The sequence below is a fragment of the Mastigoproctus giganteus genome, chromosome 10 (genome assembly GCF_048544385.1).
Source record: "Mastigoproctus giganteus isolate SK-2022 chromosome 10, ASM4854438v1, whole genome shotgun sequence".
NCBI classification, from domain to species: domain Eukaryota; kingdom Metazoa; phylum Arthropoda; class Arachnida; order Uropygi; family Thelyphonidae; genus Mastigoproctus; species Mastigoproctus giganteus.
The window spans coordinates 214,809,287-214,830,357 of record NC_143584.1 but is presented as its reverse complement, the minus strand read 5'-3'; the positions used below and the strand labels follow the sequence as shown (position 1 = coordinate 214,830,357).

At 40.1% G+C, this 21,071-nt stretch overlaps 1 protein-coding gene across 1 annotated transcript in view; it reads left to right on the top strand.

Annotated features, from left to right (window-relative positions):
* Positions 1–9,663: 9,663 nt before the first annotated feature.
* The window catches only part of LOC150079893 (neurotactin-like), a 37,674-nt gene continuing 26,266 nt past the window's right edge, over positions 9,664–21,071 (top strand). The window contains exon 1 of the mRNA XM_090382347.1: positions 9,664–9,739. The gene's annotated coding sequence lies outside the window, so the exon portion shown is untranslated. The remainder of the gene's footprint in view (positions 9,740–21,071) is intronic.

Sequence of the window (21,071 nt, the reverse complement as noted above, 5' to 3'; positions counted from 1 at the left end):
TGGCATTAAGGGTGTTTCTACAATGGATAAAGGGATGGTTGAGTGGGAGACGACAGAGAGTGGTAATCAATGGACGCTACTCTTCGTGATAAAATGTTATTAGTGGAGTTCCCCAGGGTACGGTGTTGGGCCCATTGTTGTTTTGTATATTTATCAATGATATTGATGAAGGTATATGAAGTTTAATGTCTAACTTTGCAGATGATACAAAGGTTGGCAGGGTTGTTAACGACAGTAAAGACAGTATGCTACTCCAACTGGATCTAGATAAGTTGGGGAAATGGGCTGAGAAGTGGCAACTGAAGTTTAACATTGACAAATGCAAAGTACTGCATATGGGTAGCAATATCCGAATAGAAACGTACCAGCTGTGTGGTACTACACTCAAGGAGGTGGAGAATGAAAAAGACCTGGGGGTAATTGGGCAGTCAGATATGACGTTCGCTGAACAGTGCCTACTGGAGAGTAGGCACCTGCGAGGTGATCTGGTTGAGGTGTAAAGGCCTTCAATGCGATGAGCAAGCTGAATGCTGAAGGGATTCTTCCTCTTGCTCAGATTAAGAACTTGAGGGGGCATAGATTCAAATTGAGGAAAGACAGTTGTAGAATAGATGTGCGGAAATTTGCCTTTAGCTTGCGGGTAGTTGATTGGTGAACCGGACTTCCATTTTTTGTTGTGGAAGTTGATAGCCTAAATAAATTTAAGGGTAAGCTGGACAGGCATTTGGAACGAATGGAGGGGTGAAATGGGAGGGTTTTTTTTTTTTTTTTTTTTTTTTGGCTGATATATAAGTTTACTTTCTTGCATCGCATGCCTCACTAATGCTAATGCTAATGACAATGCGCCGCGCCATCGAGCATTTGTTGTGTAGGAATGGTGTGAGGAACATTTCTGACTTCCAGCATATCGATTGGCCTCCGAACTCTCCTGATATCAATCCATAGTGTTCCAGAAGTGCACTTCTGGGATAGGCATAGCAGTCGTCTGGATACATCAATCACGTCCATACCTGCACTGCTGACCGCATTACACACAGCTTGGTTGGCCAAAACTCCCGAACGCTTCCGACATCTTGTTGAATCAATGCCACGGCGGATACCTGCTATACTGAGGGCAAAAGGAGGCCCTACGAAGTATTAGGTAGGTGGTCATGATTCAGTGATCACTTAGTGTATTAATGTTACACTGGAAATATACCCAGTGGGTAGGAACATCTCTACATAATTGACGAAACCAACTACAAAGCCTTCACTACTTTTGCCCAGACTGTATTTGAAATGCGTCAAATTCACCTACAGCAAACTGTTCAGCGCACCCCCATCTTATAATGAACTCAAAACTCAATTCACAGAACATATCCTGAATGGAATCAAAGAAAACACCAACAGGATATTGATCTTTATCCTGACCTAACAGGAATCTCTCGAAGTTCACAAAGGAAGCTATCTGACAAACCCACCAACCCAAAAAAGGACTTTTCTACAATAGACATAAGAACTCCCAGCAATCCTTGAGCTTCATGAATCCATGTGCCTCCTCTCATCCCCTAAGAGAAGATTATCCAAGTCTTCTACCCAGTGTGGGACACTGCACATTGCCTACAAGTCATCCTTGGCTGAAGAAGATTAAATTGCTGACACTGGGCTCTTGCCCAATGTAGGACCCATTCACTTGCTGGCACCTCTTCTCTTCGAGGTGTAGGACAATACTGATTTTCCTACCTGTGTAGGAACTCACATAAATACTCCTCTGGGAGTGGGACTGGCATTTGACTTTTCAAATGCTGGGTCATGCTATTAGGCAACCTGACCTTGTGGGTCACTTGACCTCACAATCTTTTCTCTTCCTCCTGAGGTAGGGTGGGCTCCCCCCAAAGGGGGAGCCCTCGCCCTTTCTTCTGCTTACCTTCTTTCTTCTCCTCAATCTCTCGCCCCTTCTCCTATTTCAAAAAAATATATATATTATTTATTTTTTTATTTATTTATTTTTATTATATATATTTATTGTTATTTAGTTTTTATTTTTATTATTATTTTTTTTATTATTATTATTTTTTTATTTATTTATTATTTTTTTTCATAACCCGCACTAAGCAAACATGAACATACACTAACATATGCTATCTGGCCTTGACAGTACTGTCTTACTTCACAAGAGATTCAAATGCGGAGGTGTGCGAAAGCACCGGTGCCGCCTGTCAAAAAACACTATGTCATTATGTCACTATATGTTACACTGGCACTTCTCCAATTCAAGGGTATCGCCTCTGAATCCATTGATTCCTCATAATTAATCTGAGTAGTTCAATGCACTCTCTTACTAACTGCCTCAAAATTACTGGGTATATGTTATCAGTTCCAGGAGCCTTTCTCACCATTAGGCTAGAAAGATTTTGTAATAAAGTGTCTTCTGTAATTTCATTAATGATATTTTGATGTAGTCAAGCTTCACTTTCGCAATTTCTTCTTATCACGAAGAGTGATTCGTTTGTTAATATCGATTGCATACTGTTCGATTCTTTCCGCAATATGTGAATAATCTGTCTTTTCAGCAGCCATTATGTAAGCGTTCAATCTAATTTAATTCATTCTTTTCTTCTTTGTATTCATATATGTGAAAAACTCCTTCTCCCCATTCTTTGATTGCTAAACCATCAATTTCTTTGTATTTTCTTAATGATATACACTGCCCTACCATTAATATGCAGACACCTGCCTTTAGAAAAAAAAGAGCTTTTATTGTGTCATTTAATATTTTGTGATGAAACTTTTTTTTTTTTTTATGACAGCCTTCAATCTTCGCGGCATACTCTCAACCAGCTTTTTATAAATGTCAGATGATATGTTCCTCCACTCGGCCTTTAACACAGCCACCAGTTCAGCCTTGTTCCTTGGGCCATCTCGACGTGCACGTACCCGACGATCCAGTATATCCCAGTGTTGCTCGATAGGGTTCAGATCAGCACTCTGGGCTGGCCAATCCAACTTTTCCACACCCATGTTCTTAAACCACTCTGTTACGACCCGAGCAGTATGGCATGGCGCGTTGTCTTTCTGACGCAGGTATGGGCCTTCCCCGAAGTATTGCCATAATGTTGAAAGTGCATTTGTCCAGGCTGTCCTGATATTGCACAGCATTCATGGTTTTGTCGATAACGACTAATGGGCCCAAGGCAAACCATGAAAGGAGCCCCATATCATGACACTGCTTCCACCAAACTTCATTGTTGGGAGGATTCAATAAGGAAAGAACTGTTCCCCTAGTATTCGCAACACGCAGAAACGGCCATCAGACTGGTAGAATGCGAACCTCGACTCGTCTGTCCATAGGACTGTTTTCCACTGCTCTACAGTCCAGGATTCGCACTCCTTACACCATGTTAATCGGCATCTAGGATTTGTTGAGGTGATCAATTCTGTTCAACTGTTGAGGTAATTCTGTTGAACGTGTCATCTTGCATGCCCACTTGTGCAATTGCCTGTTCGAAGCCCAGTGTGCATATTTATAGCAAGTTCTGTGACGTGTTGCATGCATAGAAACTGCATCCATGGAGGGGTGTACGGATATTAATTGTAGGGCAGTGTATATGTATTCAGGCTACTGTGACTACTAATTCTTTAAACGTATTGCATAATATAAATGTATTCGCCATCTGTCCGCCATCTCTATGGTTGACAGAGGCTATGTAGCACTGTAAGCTGTCGAAGTTGTCTTTCCTGAAATGAAGATTCAGTCTTCTTCCTTCAACAACCGCTACCCCCCTCTCTCCCTCTCTCTTCATCGTACAACTTAGAACTCCGGGATTACTTCCTTCAGTTGTTCCTTTACTGTCAGGTCATGATGTTAACTGGTTCGTGGGTAATTATCAAGTCTAAAACATTCTTGCTCCTAATACATTTTCTATAATATGCTAATCCATACAATAACCATCTAGATGATTAACAAATTTTGTTCCTCATGATGAGTTTTTCTCCCACTTTCTCCAGTCAATAAGGAGAAAAACTGAAGTCGCCTAAAATTACACATTCACTCTTGCTTTCCTGTTCCATCTTCATTGAAGCTCTCATCTTAATCCTCCCATCCTTCTGGTCCGTAGATTATCCCATCTCATTATACTATTGCTTCGAACTTACACCACACAGGTTCTGTACTCGCGTGCATAATTTTGCATGCTAGTATAGAACTCTACGTAAAGCTTATGTCGCATTCAGACTGCTTTTGATAAGAGGCACGACATCACCCATTCTACCTATGGATCCTTTCTAAATACATTGTACATACCGTAGTGAAACTCAGCAGGCTGTCACAACACCAGACTGATTGGACAATACATTAATAGATGTCTCACACCCATACCACTATATGCCTCAGAAATCTGGTCCTCTGCATCTACCTCTCGATGTAATAAATTTCTATCAATGGAATATTGGATTCTGCGGTGGCTGAACCGTCTGGGAGGGCACCCCTTCACAATCTCGAAATCCATTCTCCTAGTCAACCTAGGCATGACCTCCTGGAAGCTCATTGTCCTCAAAAAAAATCTGTCAACGCTTACCAAACTACTAACTCGCCATATTGATGCCCCATCAATAAAATATATCATCGCACCAACAAGAGGAAGAAATAGAAGCCATCCCCCACTTAGGATGAAGCTATCAAACTTGGGCTCCCTAAAAGGAATGTTCCCATGTAACACCATTGAACACTTCAACACCTTCTCCATTGATCCGGTAAAGTTTGAAGTCAACAAAACCTACAGAAGCCAGATTATAAACCAAATCTGGACTAAATCACCAGGATTGCTGTGAAAATTGAACAGTTTTTATTAGAAATTTGATGATATGACCAAATAAAATGCAATAATGTAATGAATAAATAAATCTGTTATGTTAGTTACTGATAAAGAAGTCAACCTATGTATTTAACTCTTCAATTATCAAGATCTATGTTAATTCAAAGTGGAATACATTTAGTAAATGTATATATCTATTTAATAGTTTTTATTATACAATAATTATATTGTAAAGAGCTGAAAATTTGTACAAAAGTGTATAATGTATATTTTATAATTTCTGTATACCCTTCTAGCCCACTTGCTGTACGGGGGGTGAACCTTGTGTTAATAAACTGATAGTAAATAAAAATAAATAAAAATAAAAATTATTCCCTCTTTATGGGTTACATTACGTTTCCATCAGCCCTATTACACTGGTGTGCAAAACCGACACTAACCACAAAATTTTTACTTAAGGTACTCTTTACTGATGAGAGCACATTCAGTCTCAGCAGCGATTCTGGACGTCAGCTAATCTGGCGAGAGGTAAGCACACGGTATCACCCCACAAACATCACTGAAAGGGATCGATATGGCGGTCGAAGTGTTCTCGTCTCGGGGGGGGGGGCGTTATCTTGGATGGACGTACACAATTCCAGATACTGGAAGGCGGTACTGTAACCGGTGCACGCTACTGTACTGAGGTAATTCTTTCCTATGTGCGTCTGTTCCGAAGTGCCATATTGCCCCGAGTTCGTATTTATGGATGATAACGCCATATCCCATCGCACTGCAGCTGTTGATATGATTTTGGAAAGTGAGGACATTGTTCGTATGGATTGGCCTGCCTGTTCCGCCGATCTAAATCCCATTGAACACATATAGGACGTCCTGGGAAGACGCCTAGCGGCACGTCAACACTCACCATAAAATGTTCACCAGCTGAAGATGGCGCTGGCAGGAATGGACGATGTTACCGCAAGAACTTATCAATAACATTGTTCTGAGTATGGACAGGCGGTGCAAAGCCTGCATCGACATTAGGGGTGGCCATATCTCCTACTGAGTACCACCTCTTCCCTGTGTTTCATCTTTGGCAGTGATGCATCCGTATCATGGTAGCTAGTGCTATGTTGCCATTTTTGAATTTTTGAAAGTCCCTCTGTACCGTTTTGTTTCCATTGTTGTGTCAGTGTTGTTTCCTTCATCACTTCTGTAGCTCACGAGGTTCCTTTGGTATGCTTTTCCCATATCCAGGCCACTCCTATGAAAAGATACAGACTAAAACCTGACTGGTTCTTAAGTTTTGGACACCAGTGTATTACAGCATTCATTATTCTTGATAGTTTTTTTCTGTAAAAATGGGGACACCTAAAATAGTCTTGACGAGCAGCATGGCTCCCGTGGACACCATATTCGAAACCACTGCTGTAGACACATTCAAGACTAAATAATCTTATATACTTTACAACCCTGGCAAAATCCTTTATGTTATTTAAGCTTGTTTTGTTATTTGTCTGTTGTTGTTTGTTCCTGCAAAAGCCAGTATTGGCAAATCTGGCCAATATCAGCTTTTTCAGCAATAAACAAGAACCCTTGAGATGTGTGCAAGAATTACCTTGAGTCTTTGACTCATATCAGATAAAAGGATATACACATTGCCCTACCATTAATATACAGACACCTCTCAAGTAATAGTTGGTCATGCCCTACCCAAGAACCACATGTCAGACATGTGGCGCTTTTTAAATATGTTCGTAGGCGTGTGTTCGAGGTATCGCGATCGACGTTGATAACAGACTTCCTGCGCAGAAAGATAATAGGGTGTCAATCGGTCTGTATGTAACGCTTCAACGGCACTGAAGATCCCTTAATGATGAAATTTGCAAATGGAAGCGGACTGATGCTGAAACCTTTACGAAATGACCGGAAAATCTCCAAAGCTGACGAAACGTGACAGGGGAGCTCTGCAAAGGATCATCCGCTCAGAATGCAGGTCGATATTGTCGCAGCACCCAAAAGCCCTCAGTCAGACGACTGAGGTACATGTTAGCATCAGTATAGTGCGCAGGACGATGCCTGATATGGATTACCATGATCGTGCAGCCGTCCACAAGCCACTAATGACAGACGATATCTAGCTTGGTGTAAGTCCGCTGTTCTTGGACCACAGACCAATGGAAATCTGTGCTTTGGACTGATGAGTTATGGTACATGGTCTAGCAGTCTGACGGCCATGCCTAGGTGCGATGGATGCCCAGAGACAGCCACCTACTGAATCGTATCGTTCCGACAATGAAGTTTGCAGATGCAGCTTGATGATCTGGGACCACTGGTTAATTTGGGCAAAACCACGAATATTGAGGTCTGTATACACGCCCTGGACAATACTGCGTTACGTGCATGGTAGCAGCATATCGGAGAAGGTGCCAATACCTATATTTAATATTTTATTTTCATACAAAACAGGGATAAAACCACACATAAAGTGTATGAATAAAAAAAAGCAAGACAAAAACATTGTAAATTCACACATAAAGATTATAAATACAGGATACTAGTCAAAGGGATGGAATCAATATGATAATTGCACAAGATCGATCTGACGTGTGGATGTGGTAAAGTCATTATATTGCATTTAGAAATGTTAACTTTTAAATTGTTTACTTTAGACCAAATATAAAATTGGTTAATGGCGTCTTGTAAGGTCAAACAGTGAGACTTTTCCTTAAAAATTTCATAGAATTTCAGGTCTTCGGCATAGGCTGACACACCCATGTCAACATTTTGTAGATAATAATATCAGTCATTAATGTGTAACTGAAGAACATCAGGCCCAGGGGCTGTCTCTTGGTCCGATGCTTTTGGTCTGAAGAGCATCAGAACAAGAGACAGCCCCTGGAATTCAAAAGGAGTGGAACATACTCTATTGATGCGTCCAGAATACAACCTATTTTAAAGTAACTTTCTAACCATTTAAGAAGGGGATAACGAAAACCATACCTGTGAAGTTTATTTAACAGAAGCCGATGGTCCACAGATTCAAAGGATCGCGAGAGATCAGTACATATCACATCCATGCAGACACTGGAATCCAGGGCACGAGAAACTTCTTGCCAGAAAACGAACAGGTTTGTCAATATAGAACTTGAAATTCTGAAACCTTGTTCTTTATTTAAAAATAAATTGATAAAGACTGTTGATTTGCTAGACGCAAATGAATCAAATATTTTGGCCAATGAGTTCAACAGAGTAATTGGTCGGTAATTCGACATTTCAGTTTTGTCTCCCTTTTTATGTATTGAGCATATAAAGTCTGTTTTGAAATTGTCCGGATATTCTCCCGATTTTATTGAGTTATAACAGGATAATAAGAACTTTTTCACGAGAAGATGTTGGCCCTTCTTCCACATTATCGGAGAAATTCCATTTGGGCCAGTAACAAAGTCTTTTTTATATGAGAAAGTATGTCTTCAATACATCTGATTAAGAAATGGTGATACAGGAGATAATATCAATATAGCGAAAGCATTCACATTATTTATGATATTTAAATTAAGCTCGTACATCTGCTTTGAACAAGAAATACGTTGAACAGGATAAATATCAGCTCCAATTCATACTGCTCACGTTCGAATGGTCCTGGTTTGAGGACATAAGCTTCGAAAAGTTGGACTGGTCAGTCCAGAGCCCTGCGAGTACAGAGAACGGCAACAAGATTGATGAGGGGAATGAAAGGGTCCTCTTACCAAGAAAGGATTAAGTTCTGCAAATTGCAGCGTCTGGAGACTAGGCACCTGTGAGGTAATCTGATTGAGGCGTATAAGGCCTTGAATGGTCCCCTCAATTCTGATGGGATTCTTCCTCTTGTTTGTTTGTTTGTTATTTGGTTTTTAGGAGCATTAGCAACTATGGCCATATTGCTCCAGGATATGCGGTGGTCATTCCCTGACCTTTCCGCATCCTCCGTATTTGGTGGTGACGGGCTCAAACCCCGGTCTAATCAAGAAGCGTGTGCTACGCACTGCTGCTCCTTCCCACCTGGCTACGGAGGCGCCTATTCCTCTTGTTTAGATTACGAACCTGTGGGGGCATAAATTCAAATTGAGGAAAGACAGTTGTAGAACAGCTGTGCAGAAATTTGCCTTTAGCCAGCGGGTAGTTGCTGGAACAAACTTCTATTTGTTGTTGTGAAAGTTGATAGCTGAAATAAATTCAAAGAGGAATTGGACAAACGTTATAAGGGAATGGATGTGTGAAATTTTTTTTTTTGGCTGCATAAGCTTGCTTCCTTGCATCACATGCCTCTACTATTACTATTATTATTACTATTACTACTAACTACGGGCAGAAATCTTTACAGCACAGCAAATATATAAGTTTCTGATAGTTAATCTAAAAACTTTTTAATTTCTTTATATGAAAATTTAAAAAATAAAATACCATCAGAGTTCATTTTAATTTTAATTTTTTTTCTAAGGAGTCAAAATGATCTCCATCAATGAGTTAAAATGATCTCCATCAACGAGTTAAAATGATCTCCATCGGTGAGTTAAAATAACCTCCATCTCCATTTCTGGAGAATAAAAATTATAAATCTCGAATTAAAAGCAAAGTTATTTGGCGCCTCTAGAATTTGGAGCCGTAGGTAGTTGCCTATGCGCAAATCCAGGCTCGATCCACAACTGAGTTAATTAACTACTTCGTGGGTTAGTTACGCGTGACAATGTTTCACCTAATAACTTCCATAGTGAGTAAATGTTTTAATTCTGAATTTAGCCAAGAGATGGCGCCGTAGTAAGGCTGTCCTTGGGGGGCTTCATGACGTCACGGCAGTATGGTTTCAAATCACCACGGGTAACGCTTGCTGTCGGCGTCGGAAGCCCTGAACGCTCACCATCTGCATCCGACCTACAGCCCCCCTGGAAGCTACGAGATATTTGTACGCACACATTGTCCACAAGGTGAGTTGAATTTTTCACTAAACTAACAAAGTTCGAGTGGGTTGCGATTATGAGGGATGGTTATGAGGGTTGTTTGGGGGACATTACTTATCTTCAAAGATCCATACCTTTCTTTGTGTGATGCCGAGCATGGAAAACAGCCTTTTTCCGCTGTAAACAAAGGGAGACAAACCGATTCAATCGTAACGTAGGGAGAACACTGAAAAGAGAGAAAGAGAGAGAGAGAATGAAAAGAAAAGTAATGTTTAACCATTTATGTTACGAATTTATGTGCAAAGTGATCCCACCTTATAATCATGATCTTGTCTTATAACTGAATTGATATTTACGTGTATTTGTTTGTGTGCTGTTAGATATTGTACGTTGTCAACTGTGAAACATCCTCGTGCGTGAATACACTACTGATTTCTTTATTAATGAGAGAGAGAGAGAGAGAGAGAGAGAGAGAGGGTGAAAACAAAGAAAGTAAAGGCGAAAAAGAGTGGTACAGGAAAACAAAGATAAAGAGAGAGAGATGGAAAAAAAAAAGAAAGAAAGATAGGGGGCAAAAACATGCATGGAAAGAAAGAAAAATGATAAAAAGATAGAAAGCAATGAAAAAAGGGGGGGGATGACAGAAAGAAAGAAGGAAAAAGGAAAGAATGAATGTAGATAGAGCAAAAATTAAAGGAAAGAGAGAGAGAGAGAGAAACGAGAACGAGCGAGGCAGAAAAAAGAGCAATACAGAGAGATAAGAGACAAAAAGAGAGCAAAAGACAGACAGATCGAAAGGCGGAAAGGGAGAGAACGAAATCGAAAGAAAAATGGTAGAAATAGAGAGAAGAGAAAAAAACTGAGAGAGAGAGAGAGACGAAAACGAGCGAGACAGAAAAAAAGAGCAATGAAGAGAGATAAGAGATAGAAAGAGAGCAAAAGACAGATGGAAAGGGAGGGGACGAAATCTAAATAAAAATGGTAGAGAGAGAGAGAGAGAGAGAGAGAGACGAAAACGAGCGAGAGAGACAGAGAGAGAGAGAGAGAGAGAGAGACAAAAACGAGCGAGACAGAAAAAAAGAGCAATGCAGAGAGATAAGAGACAAAAACGAGCGAGACAGAAAAAAAGAGCAATGCAGAGAGATAAGAGACAGAAAGAGAGCAAAAGACAGATGGAAAGGTGGAAAGGGAGGGAACGAAATCTAAATAAAAATGGTAGAGAGAGAGAGAGACAAAAACGAGCGAGACAGAAAAAAAGAGCAATGCAGAGATAAGAGACAGAAAGAGAGCAAAAGACAGATGGAAAGGCAGAAAGGGAGAGAGAGAACTCGAAAGAGAGAGAGAGAGAGAGAGAGAGAGAGAGAGAGAGAGAGAGAGAGAGAGAGAGAGAGAGAGAGAGGAAAAAAACTGAGAGAAAGAGAGACGAAAACGAGCGAGACAGAAAAATAGAAAGAGAGCAAAAGACCGATGGAAAGGCGAAAAGGGAGAGAACGAAATCGAAAGAAAAATGAGAGAGAGAGAGAGACGAAAACGAGCGAGACAGAAAAAAAAGAGCAATACAGAGAGATAAGAGACAGAAAGAGAGAGAAAAATTGAGAGAGAGAGAGAGAGAGAGAGAGAGAAATTGATAAAAAATAAAAATGACAGAAAGAGAGCGAGAGAAAAAAATTATAGAGAGAAAAAAAAAGATGGAGAGAAAGAGATAAAAGGAGAGAAAAACTAAAGAAAAAGAGGTAAAGAGAGAGAGAGAAAGAGAGGCAGACAGGGACAGTAAAAGATAGACGGAGAGAGAGAGAAACTGATGGAGAGAAAGATATAGATAACAAAAGATAGATGGAAAGAGAGAGAGAATATGTATATAAAGAAAAAGAGATGGAGAGAGCGATAGCGTGTGTGTGTACTTTACCGGTTTTACAACAAAGTTAGAGCGAGGTCAGTAACTTTTTCTTTTCAACTTCTATTGACAATCATGTGCAAAACAATGACTGTTCACAATAGCAACCCCCCCCCCCCACACCCCACCTGGTGTGACACAACATCGCGCCAATTATGACTAGTGACTCAAGTACGTGGAGGTGTTCTATCTATAGCTACCACCATCCTACATTCCAGCAAATTGCTTCGCTGATTAGGGCACTAAATCCCTCTGAAGATGCCACTCGCTGCCTCCGGATTACCTTTTCGGATCAATAGTGATCATCAAAACAGAACACCTTCCATCTTCCTTTTGCTTCTTCTAGAAGCAACGATAAAGCCAGGTAGTTTTAAAAGAAACCAAGAGCAGACATTGACCCAAGTGGTTGCGTAGCAACGCACGCTCTGAACAAACTGTAAGAGAAATGACATAATACCGCGCATTATATGTGCATAATGTGAACGGTTGGCATGGAAACGAGCCAGTTAAACAATTCATGAGTGCTTGGCTTGGAGTCGTTAACCAAATAATTTCAGTTGATAGTATTTTTTATTATTACACTCTTCCTTAGGAAGAGTGTAATAATAAAAAATAAATAAATAAAAATGCTCTGTATTATTTATATGCTGCATATATATATTCAGATTTTTTTCTTGATTGTCTGTTTTCTTGATTGATTAACTGTTAATTGGCGGAAATTATTATTAATAAAGCAAAATTTAATTAATAAAATTTGTTTTGATTATCGTAAATATTTTTAATGATTTACTGTATTTTAATTTAACGTAGTTATTATTTTCACCTACCCTTTTTTACATTTGGTTTTATTATTAGCATTGCTTAATAATGTATAGAATTTTAAACCCCTATGTAATAGCATTTTAAACCACGGGTTTCTGGCACTTTCAAGCACCAACAACCCTAATTTTGAGATGGCTACTTATCGTTGATCATGTGGTTCGTCACGTTACCTCGGACTGTTAGCGATGCATGCATAATTTTCAAGTCGTACTCATACTGGTAAGTAAGGAAGCCACAGTCAAAAATAGGGGTTCAATGCTAAGTGAACTTGACTGCGTTCTTAAATATCACTTTGGAGTGCAACAAGGCCTAGGAAAACAGAAATGTCTGTGGATGTTCTCAATAGCTTTGATATTCCCTTCTCGATTGGGCATGAACTCCGATCTAATGTCATAAAATATTACTTACGACGCGGTTTCATTTTCTCGACGTGATGTCTCCCTTTTCCCAAGGGGATAATTTTATGTGGGAGTACCTGCAATCTTCGCATAATGTCCCCACTAAGTATCTGTACCCGGTTGCTGTAATAAACTGGCATTATGATGTTCCTCCCCCCTAGTTATTCGTTGCAAGTCTGACCTTTGGCGGCACGTCATGCATACGAAGCGTTGGGAGGAGACTAACAGAGAAGCGTAGAGGGAAAAGAGGAGGGGGAAAGCGAAAAAGCTGAGCATAACCGTGAACAAAGAAGTCCACCAACTCTCTTTGTTGCAAGCGAACAGACGTTCCGGGTCCCCGCATCGAATAAAGACCTTACCCCTCTTTACCCTGCTTTCCCCCTCAACCTCCAGAGAACGAACTCGGTGATGAATATGCCTTCACTTCACATACTCGACGTATGAATCATGGAGATTATCAAGACTACCGTGAGACATCCCGAGGAATGCCTTTAGTAAAGACACCAGAGAGAGGTGACATTGGGGACTTTTACAAAAGGTGATCAAATAGTTTCAAACCATCGTGGTATGGGGTCACAAGTTACTTAAAAGTAGCTTGGATATGTGCTACAAATTGGACGGTCTTCCCTACCTTACGTAGGTGAAAAATGGTTATCTTTTTATTTATTTATTTTAGATAGCTCACTTTGTCATCAGTCATGTGACTTGCAAGGCAATAGTTACACTCAATACTATAGCATCTATCTCAGTGAACGAGCTATAATTAGATACCAAAATCTTGTTATCCCGCACATGGCCTCCGAAGTCCCTATATCAGCACGCCCTCTTTTTTTTTTTTTGACATTGCCTGGCGGGGTATGAATCATCTTGTGACCATGACCGTGTGCTCCTTATTCTCTCGTGCCTCAGCCATCAAATCGATATGGCTGACGGGAAGCAAAGACAGACCGCCGAAGCGGTGGGTTGTAAACTTCTTGGTAGCGATGACCTACCGCAACTGGGTGTAGTGTTAGACTCTGGCAAGGGAGAAGGACCTTTTCAATTCTTTGAGGAGTAAAGATGAGCAGTCATTCGGGGATTTCCGATTCCTTAGAAATGTCTGTAATATTGATATAGGTGGCGCTTCTGTCGTTTAGCATTTAATATGCGGTAGGAGCAGCGCTTTTCTTTTGTTATAAGAGACATGTGTAAACATAGAGAAATCGCAGATGGGCGGAACAGGAAGTGGGACCAAATCCTTCAAGTGGAGAGCCCCCATAATTGGCAGCTTTACCTGCCCGCAAGGACATGAGACAACATAAAAGTAATAAAAAAACCCTTTGGTTTCTGTAATTGCATGTCGGAGTTGCCATGGTTACCTGCTTTCATTGAGAAAGGTTGTGAAAATCACTGGACGATTTTACGCTGCCCATATAAAATCACCAATTTGTTATACACCTAAGGTGAACTCGAGGCCATTATTACAGCATTCAATATATCTAATTGAATCTACTGTGGCGCCCTCTGGTCAACTACCGCGGAAACTAATCGTTAATTTGCGAAGTGAATAGAACTATCCAAATGATGAATCGCCTGTCTGCGAAGAAACTACAGAGACTAATTTAACAACAAGACATGCATCAAAATTTAATCTAAAGGAAGGCGAACATGAATACCGAGAATTAAGAACTAGAAGTGATACCTTCTCGCTATAACTTTGGTCCTTCAGCGTTGATATTTCCTATCAGATCTCGACAGGTGAATCTTTGAGGAAATTCGCCCTGAAGCACCAAAAAAATCGGATATGGCTTAGGACAGTGATATCCCCATGTTTATCTCTGGCTTATGGAAACAGATGTGCTCCGATATAATCATGTTTTAATAAAAGAATCACAGACTCTCGGACACTTCTAAAAGTAACGATTAACCAAGTGCTGTTTCTCGACATAAATCTCATTGTGTTTTTATAACGAATGTCGGTGGAGTTAGGTACAGGAGATTGGCTCGCAAGAGTGTGCGCCTTCTAGGTTAGTTGTGCGTTAAGTTTGGCTATAAGGAGTCGTACTGTTGTTGATTGATGGGAGCTTAACGATATAAGGGCAACGAAGGCCAAAATGTAGTTTTCTATTATGTATTTTATAGACATTCTTGTCGTCAGTGTATGTGAGGCAGTTAAAAGCTGCCATAAAGCTTTATTCACTGAAAGAATAGGAAAAGCTCCTTTAAATTTATTTTGTCTCCAAGAACATGTTCCACTGTCAGAGTGCTCCGTAAGATGGAAAAATTTCGAAAAACTTGAGACCTCTTAAGTGAGTACTGGGACTGTCAATTCATGTTTAACTGTAAGCTGTGTTTGCATGAAATACAATAAGGAGAATTGTCGTCCATTATTTGGCAGAGTTTGTTATTGATCTGTTCTGAGCCCATTCACGATTGCATGCTTTGTAAATGACGCTTTTAAAAACCCACGTAAGGATGTATAATGTCTTATCAGGGCCAACGGATAATTACCTCATCTATCCATATGTATCATATCTGTAAATTGCGTAAGTTCTCTGGTAAATTTTCAAAACCCAAGTTTCCAGGAGAAAAAAAATATTGCTGTCCATGTCTGAGACTGACTTACTCAGCCACGGAGTGAAATAAGCACATAAAAGTACTTCGCGTCATTGACAGGATTCCATCTCAAGCCCTTTCCACCAGGTCTGGGGAAGACGGTAATTAAAGCCATTGCTACACGCGCTTGTAAATAGTATTTAGCATTAGCATTAGCAGAGGAAAATGATGCAAGAAAGCAAGCTTATACCTCATCAGCCAGAAAAAAGGAAAAAAAAAAGAAAAAACGACACCTCCCATTTCACCAATTCATTCCCTCCAATAGTTTGTCTACCTCCTCCTTGAATTTATTTAAACTATCCACTTCCACAACAGATGGAAGTTTGTTTCCAGCAATCAACCACCAGCTGACTAAAGGCAAACTTCTGCACATCTATTCTGCAACCGTCCTTCCTTAATTTGAATTTGTGCCCCCCCCCCATGTGTGTGGTCTGAGCAAGAGGAAAAATCTCACCAGTATTGAGTTTGCACTATCCATTCAAAGCCTTAATACCCTCAATCAGATAATTACAGAATCTGGAGACTAGGCACCTGCCTAGTCTCCAGATTCTGCATTTTCAGAACTAAAGCCTTTCTTGGTAACAGCACCCCTCTGTTCCACTCACCAATCTTGTTGCCCTCCACTGCACTCGTTCAAGCAGATACTTCTTAAAATGAAGTCTCCAGACCTGTATGCAACACTCAAGATGTAGCTTGACCATTGCCTTATACAATGGGATAATCACTTCCTTATCCCTGCTAGTAAAATTCCTGTATATCATTGACAAAACTACATGAGCTGTCCTGGCAGCCGGTTTGCATTGCTTAAGAGAACTTCATATCTGACTGCACAATAACCCCCTAGTCTTTTTCATTTTCAACAACCCTGAGTGTAATACCAACGGTTAGTACGTTATTCTGGGATTACTGCTACTCATATGCAGTACTTTTCATTTATCAATGTTAAACTTCAATTGCCATTTCTATGCACACGTGCCTAATTTTTGTAGATCTTGTTGCAGTAGCATACTGTCATTAACAATGTGGCAGGTACGAATTATGGCAGGCCATCAATTTCCCCTTAACAAATCCATGCTGTGTTTGAAGTATAATTGCGGCCTTGTCTAAATGATCTTGCATTCCTTATTTTACCAGTTACTCCAAAAAAGGCCGCCGTAGCCTAGTGGTCAGGCGCGCGGGTGCATAAGTACACGTGCCTTGAGTGACCGGGGTTCAAGCCGGTGACTGCTGAATACGGTGCTGTTTCTTGTATTCTGTGTATCTTGTAAACTCCTCTGACCGTTTGGTCGTCCCGGAGTATAAACAGAAAATTTATTATTATTATTATTATTATTTTCCCTGGAACAGAAGTTAAACTAACAGTTCTGTAATTACCGTGACACCCTTTGATCTCCTTTTGTGAATTGAGTATGCATTAGCACAAAGTCGGCGGGGACCTCCCCGGAATCCAAGGTTGCTCTCATAATAATCGCTAAGGGTTTGCTGACTCCCTTTGTATAACTGGATAAATCTCATCCAGTGCCCTCCCTTAATATAACTGAATAGATCTCATTCACTCCAGGTGCCTTTTCTCTGTTAACAATTTCAACAATTTCCCTTCCACTTTTCTCTCAGTCATTACAAAATCATTTAGCCCCCTGTTAGAGCTTGATAAACTTCTGGCATCCCCTTCCTTAAAGAATTTTTCATGTGTGAATGTAGATGCAAAATACTCATTCAGTTTATCAGTAATCTGAGCAGGATCATCAACAGTCGAACCATCAATACCAAGTGGACAAATTCTTCAACTCATCCCCTTCCTTCTAGTGTTTACATAAATAAAGAGGTCTTTGCTGTTTTCCTTTCCATCCTTTGCCAAAGATAAGGCAAGGAAGCATAGAAGTTTAAAACAAAACAACTGATCTTTTAGGTGCGCGATTTGTTCTTTCATCCACAAAATGCCAGAATGTCCTAGTGTACCGCACAAGTTTATTTCCTTATTGAGCTGTTGACAGTAATGGACACTGCACTAAGGAAATCTGTATGAGTTATGGCAGGTCATAAAGAGAGGTCGCGCATTTTAGCCAATGCAAGTCGAATTGCATTCGTTCAGCTGTAAGTAGGCTACATCCAAGAGGTAAGGAAATACTGCATAAGATTTGGCTCCATCTACATACTGTATATTCTTTATTTATCTAAATTCTCCAAGGTATGAGTAGCGTGCTGTCATATGTGCCTGTAATTGTGGTTATCCTTTGGTTGGTTTACTCTTTTGGTGGATTAAAAAGGAAAGTTTCCAGGAGAGAAAAAAATATGAAGCTCCCACCTTCCCGAGACCGACAAACTCGGCCACGTTGAGAAAACAAAATACCCTAAAAATTTTCTTCGCGTTATTGAAGGGATTCAAACCCAAGGGGATTCTTCCAGCAAGTGTGGAATGACGCTTATTATAATCGCTGTGCTATCCAGGGCTGAAAATTAATGAAAGATAATATCGCATCTTTGCGTTTTCGAGATGATTCGTTTAATAGCGCGTTTCTCCCTCTCCTGTTTAATTATGTACACGGCAACCTCTCCCCTAGCCAGCAGCGGCCCCTCGCCCTCTCGTAGTCCACTAGAGAGGTCGGTATGGAAATGCGTCGTTGGTCAATGAGGACAAGTCCCCAAGAGGACAAAAATTACTAATGCTTTTTCCTAGCTGTTCGGCAAAATAAAAGTTCATTAGAGGGTTTGGCACTCTCTGTCTAACTCTTCAAAGCAGTTTGAACACGTATAAAATGAATAACAGGGGCGTCATCACTGAAGTGGCTAGGGTGGGCAAGTAGCACTCTAAGTCAAACCCCCTTCCTCTCCCCTCTAGTGAATGCTCTCGAAATAGATTGAATGCATTTAATCTATCTGTGTTTTATACACGCCGTTGGTTGCCTCTCTACTCCAATAAGCTCACGCGTCGCTGACCTAAACAACCTAGTGAAGCTACTGATGCCCACGGTCTGTGGAGAAAATGCAAAGCGGATATAAACATAGGGATTATATTACTTTAATCAGCATCTCTATCAAAATAAACTCTTGATTACCCATATTTCTTTCTCTTACAGGCGTCTTATAATATTTTTAAACAGTTTTAAGGTTTTTGATAGCTTTCAATTTTTCTGTTCTTCTCTCAAAAATCTTGAAATCTGTATCAATTTAAAAGAGACACCCTTTTATAGCAAATAAGACAGTGTCAAAAAGCAAATATGATGGTTATCAATGACCAAATGTCCCATAAGATGACCAACTGGTCTGTGCTTGTTAACAGGAGGGACTGCTGTTTTTACCGGGGTGAAATACACTTAAACAGAAGGGGTGCAAGAGTATTCAAAGATGTCATTGAGGCAGCGTTAGATGGGTTGAAAAACTGATAGCGTGTTGGGATATACAGATTAATAGATTAACTCCAGCCGCAGGCAGAGCTGAAAGTGATTCTTGCAATGCTTCAACTGGAACATGGCGCAGCCTGGAAAGCAAGGTGTCGGGGATTTTAAGCTCTCTTGTGGGTCATCATGAAACAAGTAAATACATGGGCTCTGTTAGGGACCCTCGTGGGTAACATAGTTGATAGAATCCCCGTCTCTCCACACCGTGTGGAAAAGACTTGAGTTCTAGTGTCGTTGATGATGGTCTTTTCACACCGAGGCTGAGTTAGTCCGTCTCAGGCGAGGGTAGCATGGTTTTTTTCTCCCGAAAACTATAACCCCCTTCATCAGTCTATTTTTTTTTATTTTTTTTTTGTCAAATAAAATATTTCAGCAATAACCATGCGTGTATTCTTATGTAAAACTCGTGAACGTGGTGTCCCTTGTGATGAGATTACATATACAAAGAGAAAAGAGACAGTAAACTCTTCTCGTAGTCTGAGGCTTTTTAGCCCTAAAACCTATATGTATCAGAGAACAGCGACTTAAAAGTGTATGGGAGAAGAGTAATAAATATTATACAGCTGTAATTTGAAGTGAATGGCTAAGCTTTGATTAATTGATAAAAAGATAACTATAATTACGTTTAACTTCAGTTAATTACAGAAAAAGAAAAACAAATTCACTTAATTTTAAGAAAAAAATATAATTCGCCCAAAATGTAACGAATGGCGTACATTATTTAACTTGCAATGGAAGTATCTTATCAGATGTTTAGACATTACTAAGAAAAAGTTCAATAGATATCACATTTTAGGGAAAGCTTTTAAGATCAACTGTAAACTCCCCCCCCCCCCTACCGGCCATAGAAATCTCTTCATATAAATGAAAGTAGTGTTACTGTGGAATGAAAAGTCGGATCCAGGCTTGATTTTCAATCTATGTTCTGTTAGTTCTTGGGAAAATTTCAGGTCCAGTTACAATTTCACAATCCTTGGTCCCTTCTTGAAAAAATTGGAATAAATGAAGGTATGTTTCCACATCAATCGACAAGAAAAGTACGGATTGCCACAAAATCTTTAACATATATTCTGTTGGCCCTGGGATGGTTCTGAGTTCAATTCCGATTTCATAGCATTCCCTCTCCAGTTTTCCTACAGAAATATTACTACACTGCTCAACAAAATTAACAGAACACGCGGAAATGTGGTATAACTTGTGCAGAAACAGGACAAAATTGGGCACTGTTCTGTTCTCTGATGAGCTCCTTTTAGCCTAAAAAGAATATAGACGTTATTTCGTCTGGAGACAACGAGGAAAACGGTACCACCCCCTCCAACATCAGAGAAAAGGACATTTAGGATCCAGGCGGTGTTCTCGTGTGTGGCAGAATAATGATCAACGGCCACATCCCTCTTCATGTTTTTGATTAGGGTACAGTAACTGCGCAGAGGTACCAAGAACAGATGCTCAACCCCTATGTGCGAGTTTTTAGAAGAGCAGTTGGCCCAGATTTTCTTTTCATGCACGACGCCACTGCACATACAGCTGAAGTGGTGGATAAAATATAAAGTGTGTCTGATGAAGGCTCAAATGGTGGAGGAATATCTTGAAACTGAAGGTATCTAAAGCTTGAAATATAACGCACTGCGTACAGTAACTTTTTTTAAATGCTGTACACTTTTTTTCAATGCTATAGTTAATTGCGTTTGGAGTTTTATGTGTTTACAAGTTTTAAGATTCAATTCCAAACAAATCGATTATCAGGACTAGTCAGTCATCAGTTAATCTGCACAAGTCCAAAACAAGATAGTTCCTCCATGTTTGGTAAGAACGCTGACATTTGTTGTTGCACTACGAACACATATAAGGACACATCTCTCGACCCAAGAGAATGACACAAGGGAGTGTACTGTCAAAAATAGGCGTCACTGAAGGAGAGGAAGTCGCTGAGATGACACCCTTGGGGTTAACAATAAATAATGTCCTATTCTTATTTTTTTTTTTTTTTTTGCGTTGGCGTTTAGAGAGGGAGCCGTGTCCTCTGGAGTTTTAAGGATATATGAACGTGAAAGGGTATCTGATACTTAAAAAACTTCCTATGTGGAATGGTATGTTTTATATGGGGATTCAAACCCGAATGGATACCATAATCCGATACCATGGTACGGTTTGAAGATTGAAAACAAGAAAATTGCTCCCATTGGACATGATTTTCTATAGATTTTCAATGAACATTATTTCTGTTGATTTTCTATAGATCTCTTGATTTC